General features: G+C 47.3%; 1 long non-coding RNA gene across 1 annotated transcript; it reads right to left on the bottom strand.

Moving 5' to 3' along the window:
- Window positions 1-2767: 2767 nt before the first annotated feature.
- On the bottom strand, window positions 2768-4483 carry LOC137853795 (uncharacterized). Its single transcript, XR_011094711.1, has 2 exons — window positions 4364-4483; window positions 2768-3968 (listed from the first exon to the last, which is right to left on the bottom strand). It is a non-coding gene; the product is annotated as an uncharacterized lncRNA (long non-coding RNA).
- Between the last annotated feature and the right edge of the window lie 2226 nt (window positions 4484-6709).

Genomic DNA, 6709 nt, shown 5'->3' with positions numbered 1-6709 from the left:
CTGCCCGGAACAAACACTTGTCTGGTTTGCCCATTTTATTTTGACCTTCAAAGCACTGCTTTGCCCGTCTCCTCCTCACTAGAAGAACCCTGGCAAGAACCTTTGCAACCATAAATAGTCGTGTCATTATAAAGCAATAACACGGGCTGTAGCTCTCCCTCTCTGTGAGAGGTGGGCAAGGGTATGCAGCTTGTTAGTCTCCTTTTCTGTGTGTGGGAGCAGTTCATTTTGAAGTTTCATGCGACATCACAAATCAGGTCCTCTGGCAAAGAGGAGAAGCAAACGCTGAATATTCTGAGGCGAGTAACTACCCATAGTGAAGAAAATCCTTTCATGTGAGCACAGTGTAGGTAATGCAGTATTTATTTACCGCAAAGAAACCGTAAAGAGCACAGCATTGATTTCTTGGTTTTTATTTTTCAGGTTGGTTTCACGGGGCTTGGCCTGTTGGGAGGATTTTCTGAGAAACATCTGAATAGCTGATGGCTGAATAGCTTCAGCGCTGACCCTCTGACCTGAGGGAGGTTTGCTGCTCACAGTATTCCTGGAATGACACAGGGGCTCCGTCTGGAGACAGGCCAGGACATTAAATTAAGCTGCTTTTGTGGCACTTCTGCTTCTGATGGCCGGAGGACAGACCTCCTGCAGGGAGATGCTGTATGTCTCTGCAGCGTTTGACTCTGTTGACCATGACCTCATGCTGGCCCTTGTTGAGGAGGGGGGTTGCAGACTGATGGGGAAGGTTTGGAGGGACATACCCAGTTCATAGTGATGCGAACATGCACCCCCACTGCTAACTGTGGTGCTGTCCCACAGGGATGTATGCTTTTCCTTTTTCTGCTGACCCACTTGGGCACAAAGTCATCAGGGTGTGAGAAACACCAATGCAGTCCTAACCGCTTCAAGAGCACAAGCTCACTGTGCCATATCTTCCCCTCAAGTTTTAAGAGGACACATCGTGAAGTTCAAAGTCTGGGACCTTGAAAACCTCAGTAGCCTTGATCAAAGCATCTAAAAAAGTCAACTTATGAACACCACCTGAATTATAAGAGGATCTCTCTACTTCCCACGAGAGCAAAAAGCAAGATGGGGAAAAAGTGGCTCTCTGATATCCTCCCCCAGATGTTTAAGCACTGGCCAGCATCCATCTGAAGCGTGCAAAAAAATCTTCTCACTTGGGACAGTTAGGATTTTCCTTGCAGAGCTGCCCAGCATCTTCCAATTGCCTTGTACTTTACAAGAGCAGGGGATGTAAGTGCCTCTGAAAAATAGGTCCCTCATGACTACAGCGAGGTAGAGCAGTGTTTCATTAACTGCATTGAGACTTCAGGGCCTTCATGGGTTTCTACATCACACATGCTGGCCCCAAAGTAATGGCCCGATAGCATGCTTATTGATTCAGTATATAATCTTTGTCTCCCCCCATCTTTTTATGCCCCCCTATGTAACTCTTATCTTCAATTACATGCATCTTTAAGCCATACACTTTCTAGAGAGTGTTAAAATTATCAAGTGAATTCAGAATAAGGAGGTAAAAAGAAGCCTTCTGTGACACTAGTAGGGCTGGCAGTACTGAGGGGAGAGACAATCCCCGGTATTCTTTGGTATTGAAGTTAATTGCAGGCATTGAGGGTTTAAAGACCTTGTGTTATTGATGGGGGTGTGTTAGCAACAGGAGGGATTGACTCTAACATTAAACTGGAATTTAGCATGTACAGTAGGCTGTCAAGAGAAAGAAGTAAGAACAAAGGAGACTGTTATTATCTTTTATTATTATCTTTTAATACCCCCCCCCCATTTTCCTTCTGTATGCTCTTTCTCTCAGCCTTCTCTCTTTCAATAATTACAATAATCAACTTACAATGATAACAGAAATAATCTCCCGCAAGATAGCTAAACAAACCACATGTTATCTGTACTGAACTGTGCTCACTTACTGTAGGTATATCACTTATGGAAAAGCCAATAAAATTTTAATTAGAAAAGCACGTAGGTTGTCAGTTAAGATGCAAAAGGGTGTGCAAATAAATGTAAAGCGGCCCATAAATTGCTTGGTATTTGATAGAACAGGTAGGAGGGCAAACCCACCCCAAACAAAACAAAACCAAGCTAAACCCTTGGGGTTGGAGGAGCTCTATTTATGTTGCTCTATACAGAGCACTAATTGCCAGGGAATTCAAAAGAAGGGGGAGGGGAGAATCCTCCCCTGAGCGACAATCACATCCACCCACTTCCACCAGCGCTGGTAGCAAGTGAGCAGAAGTTAATTAAAGATTTTGCATCTCACAACCGCAGCGCTGGATTGATAGCTCTGGAACCTGAGATAAACTAAAGCTCTCCCACACTGCATCGCTAATACGCCTTCAACCTCACCCAGGAGGCACCACCTCGAGGGATTAGGTGTTTGGTTTGCTCGGTGTATTCAGGGCCTGGCCTCTGCTAAGACTGAAGGAGGACGGATGGATGCCAACTGGAAGGTGGGTGCTCGTCTCACAGGAGCAGGTCTGTAGGTAATTAGCTAGGCAGGAGTGACAGTGGCTTGAGAAGACTCCAGTATCTCCGTGCAAGTTGTTGTAAACACTCAGAGCATATCACATAAAGGCTAATTGGCACAGAAACCACGAAAGAAAGAATTTCAGCACAAGCGCCGTGAATGTGAAACAGTTCAACAGCTGACCAAAGCGAAGGCTTTGCTGGAGTCAATTGCAATATGAAGAAAGTCTTCTACACCAGGCAGTGCCCTGAGTTTGCCTTGCTCCATGTAGTCTTTCTCTCTCATGATTCTGGTGTGAGATCTGCCTCAGTCTGCTTCAACTGTTACTTTGAAAACAGAAGTGCATATCCTTCACCCAGACTTCTCCTCCAACCTTCGTTGCTGCAGGATATCACTGGTAGGAAATTTCAGCAGTGATGGGAAGATCAGCATGGGTCAGTGGTTATGCTTTGCACAGTTCTCCCTCGGTGAGTGAGCAACTGCCTCCTGGGAGTGTATTCTAGTGCAGAGAGATCCCTTTGGATAACAGCACGATAAATGCACTTGTGGTGTGAGGACATCCTGAGACAGCATCTGAAATTCCTTTTTCTTGATTGCTTCAGGTGTAATGGGTGGAAATTCCCTGCACAGACTGCCAAAGACTGCACTTTTGTGTGGAGAGAAGCAAGGCCATGAGGTGGAAGGACTGATTTCCTCTGGGAGCACATTGCAGTGGTACACCCGCTGTCATAGGACACTGCATTTTGAAGCTATTATAAATAGATAATGCTTACATATTGCTCTTTACATTTACGGTGACCCACAGGCCATACCTAATTACACAATTGCAGCAGCCTTGCAAGGCAGGGCAGTTAGGATCATCTTCCTTTAGAAACGAAATGGAGGCAATGGTATTAAAATGCATGACCAGGGTTAGAGATGAGGGGTCAGTGAGAAAGCCAAGGTTGAAACATCAGACTTACATATTCCCAGTCCTGTGCTTAACATGTGTCTCAGGCAAAGAAATTGATGTTAATGATGTACTAACCCCTTTCATCTGAAGATCTCAAAATGTTTTATGTCCTGATTTGCTTTCCCCATGCAGCTTTATTGTAGGCTTATGGTTGTCCAGAGGGGAAAAGTGCAGGCTTCTCTATGCTGTGTGTGTATCCGTATGGCCTCCAGCTGCCCACAGGGAGGAGGTGGCAGGGGTTAGTCACTGCTCTCACTGGGGAGGGAGCTGGGCAACTGCGACAAAGGAACAACGGAGCCATTGGAGCCATTGAGGGAAGGTGGGCTGTAAGAAGGAGGCTGGGTATGGGTTGGCAGCATGTAGCATGACAGGGGCTCATATGACAGCCTCTGGGCAGGGTTGGAGCTAGGCTGTGTGGTATGGGGTCATTAAGATGCAAAGGGTGTCTGGAGACATTGCAGGAGGGTCCGTGCAGGGAGGAGACTGCAGGACACAAGGTAGACAGGCCCTCTTCGGGGAGAGCTGGATACAGAAGTTGGATAAGAGGAAAATAAAAGATCATCCTCGTTGTTTTCCTTCAGAAAGAGCACTTTTGCTGTCACAGTTCTGCCCCAGGCTCTGAAGAAGAGGTGGCTGGCTGGGTGGGCTGAGGGTGGCCCTGGGTCCCACAGGGCCAGCACAGAAGCGGCCTGGGGGCAGGTGCCATGAGGCCTGAGAGTCATGCAAGAACTGCCAAACCCAAAGTGTTCTTGACTTTCTTGCCATTGTAAACCACTCACAACAATGTCCCCAAAAGAAAATGCAGAGGTATTCAGAAGTCCAAAGCAATTTCTACCTCAGAAACCAGGGAGGAACGTGGCACCAACAGTGACCACCGTGAGCCCCCAGGAGGCCGTGCCCGAGTCCCAGGGTCTCACCTCATCCCTTCTTTGCCATGTCTGCCAGCAGTGCAAAGCTCCTGCACCAGGCTCTGCATGTAGCAGGGACAGTTTCCACCACGGATGCTGGTGTGTAGCAGACCTGACTTTATTTATTATTTTTTTTTCCCTCCTGTTTTGATTATGGAACCGCTCTTTATTCTAGCAAGTCTGAAATTAGATGCAGGTGCAAATTAACTAAGTCACAAGTGCATTGCATTTGGTAATTTTTCTGTCAAGAGTCATGTTGAAAGGTCGCAGAGAATAACAAGTGCAGCCGAGAGCCAACTGGCTGGTCCAGGTGTGCCCCGCCACTGAGCGCGCCTCCTCGGCAGCGGTGCAAGGAAGCCAGGTCTGCTTTCACAGCACATGCTGTGAGTTCACTCCCTTCCTGTCAATTTTCTTCCTCTGGTTTTGTCTGCCATTCCTCATGGCTGGCCACAGCTGTCTCCTAGTCCTCACGGCTGTGATTGCAGAGCAGTAGTTGTCATGGTTATGTCGCTGCCCTGGAATTTCGTGAATGCACTGGAGCAAGAGCATGGATCCTCCTCCTCGTGCCCTGTGTTTTTTCCAGCTGAAAGGAGAAGGGCTGTTAGTTGTCAGTCCACCCAGCTATTACATGTAGATGAGGGAATCCATCCGCCAGCAGGCAGCTATCTATGGATCTTCTGCCCCTCCTCAACCCAACTGCTGCCTCTGTGCAACTGGCAAGAGAGCAGTGGCTGCGGGGGCAGCTCCCCAGCAGCCAGGGTAATCCGATCAGTTGAGCTGTCATAATGCACCCATCAGATGCCTTGTCTGTCTTCCCTGTCTCTAGGGAGGTGTGAGCATCTTGTGTGGAGCAGGGTATAAATAGCTCCGGTGAGGTGGGTGGCATAGGACAATAAGGCAGCGGGAGGATGTGTGAAAGCGTTATTCTGCAGTGGCTTTTCACAGCTGTGTAGGGCTTGTGTTTTAGAGGGGCCATTTCTGGCTCCCTGTGACAACTTGCTCATCACTTTAATTCCGACGATCTTGAAATTCAAGCAGTGAGGCTCGGTTCCAGCCGCCCTCCTTGCAAACTTTCTGCCTTTATGTGCACTAATTGGCCCAAGAGAGATGGTGAGGTGCCTGAGCCGTGGAGCTGAGCTCCTTCCTCAAAGTCCTCAGATGAAGCTGTGCGTGTATCTGTCAAATCAGCGTTGCAGTCTGCTGGCAGGGCAGTGTGTGGATAAAGCTTGTCCTGCTGCTGTCTCACAGATAAGCAGGGGGCTTCATTCATGGAGCAGTTAATCTGGATCGCTTTCACCAGCGCTAAATCCATACTATTTATTTAAAGATTAAATTAATGGTTCTATGCAAATTTGCAAATTAGTTAATGACATAATTGCATCAAATGATAAGTATGGTGCTGCACAAAGCGAGGCAGGGAGACCATTTCAGGCCTGGGTTTCCTCTCACTGTGGCTTTCAGACAGCTTGTCACCCAACTGGAGCTGGGGTCTGTGCCTTTGCTGGGATGGGTGCGTGGCTGAGATGGGGATTCATGCCCTCTCCCTCACCTGAGTGCTGCTGCATCACAGGGATTATTGTTCATAGCCATGTAGAGTGCTTTAGAGATGCCTTCCCAGTTTGGTTTCTTACTTTGAAATAAGGGAAAATTGCCACCAATTGGTCAGTTTTCATCAAAAATCACATGTTCTGTAACTGCAAATGTAAGTAAGCAGTTGCAGACCTGGTTTCAGCATCATTTTCTTGGAAATGTCAAAGGTAAACCCACACTTTTAGACAGCAGTCAGTACAAACTACTTACAGCATTTCATCTTGGACTGAGATATTTCCTTTCTAGCTCATGTAGTCAGTGCTGTCTTCCAGGAATTCAGGATGCGACCACCACCCAAACAGCTGCTCTGTGTGTGACCCTAGAGCCACTTCACTCAGAATCCAGTATATGACAATAGCTGATGCCCGGAGAAGAGTATCAGCAATAAACCATTAGGTGATGATGTTCCCTGGTGCTCTGTCTTCAGTTGCCTGTGCTCTGCAGCTAGAGGACCTCCTGAGCCAGGGGTAGCACTGAGGACCAGTGACAAACTGGTTGTTGTGCACACGTACCATTTGTCTCCTAAAATAGCTCCAATTTTGTTTTCTTAATTTGCCCTTCCTGAAGCCTGCTTCATCCTGGTAGATTTTAGTGGGGTTACGGAGTATTCCACTTCTTTTTGCTTGGAGTTAAATCACTCTATAAAACCTTTTAATTGAGGTGTATAGGGGATATAGAAACCTTCAAGGATTAGATGTGAGCAGTGTAGGCAGTAGCGAGGCTCCCTTAACACCAGGGGCAACCCTGAACTCCCTGACACAACAA

The sequence above is a fragment of the Anas acuta genome, chromosome 3, assembly GCF_963932015.1.
Source record: "Anas acuta chromosome 3, bAnaAcu1.1, whole genome shotgun sequence".
Taxonomy (NCBI): Eukaryota; Metazoa; Chordata; class Aves; order Anseriformes; family Anatidae; genus Anas; species Anas acuta.
Note: the sequence above shows the minus strand (reverse complement) of the source record. Positions and strands in the feature narration are given on the sequence as shown.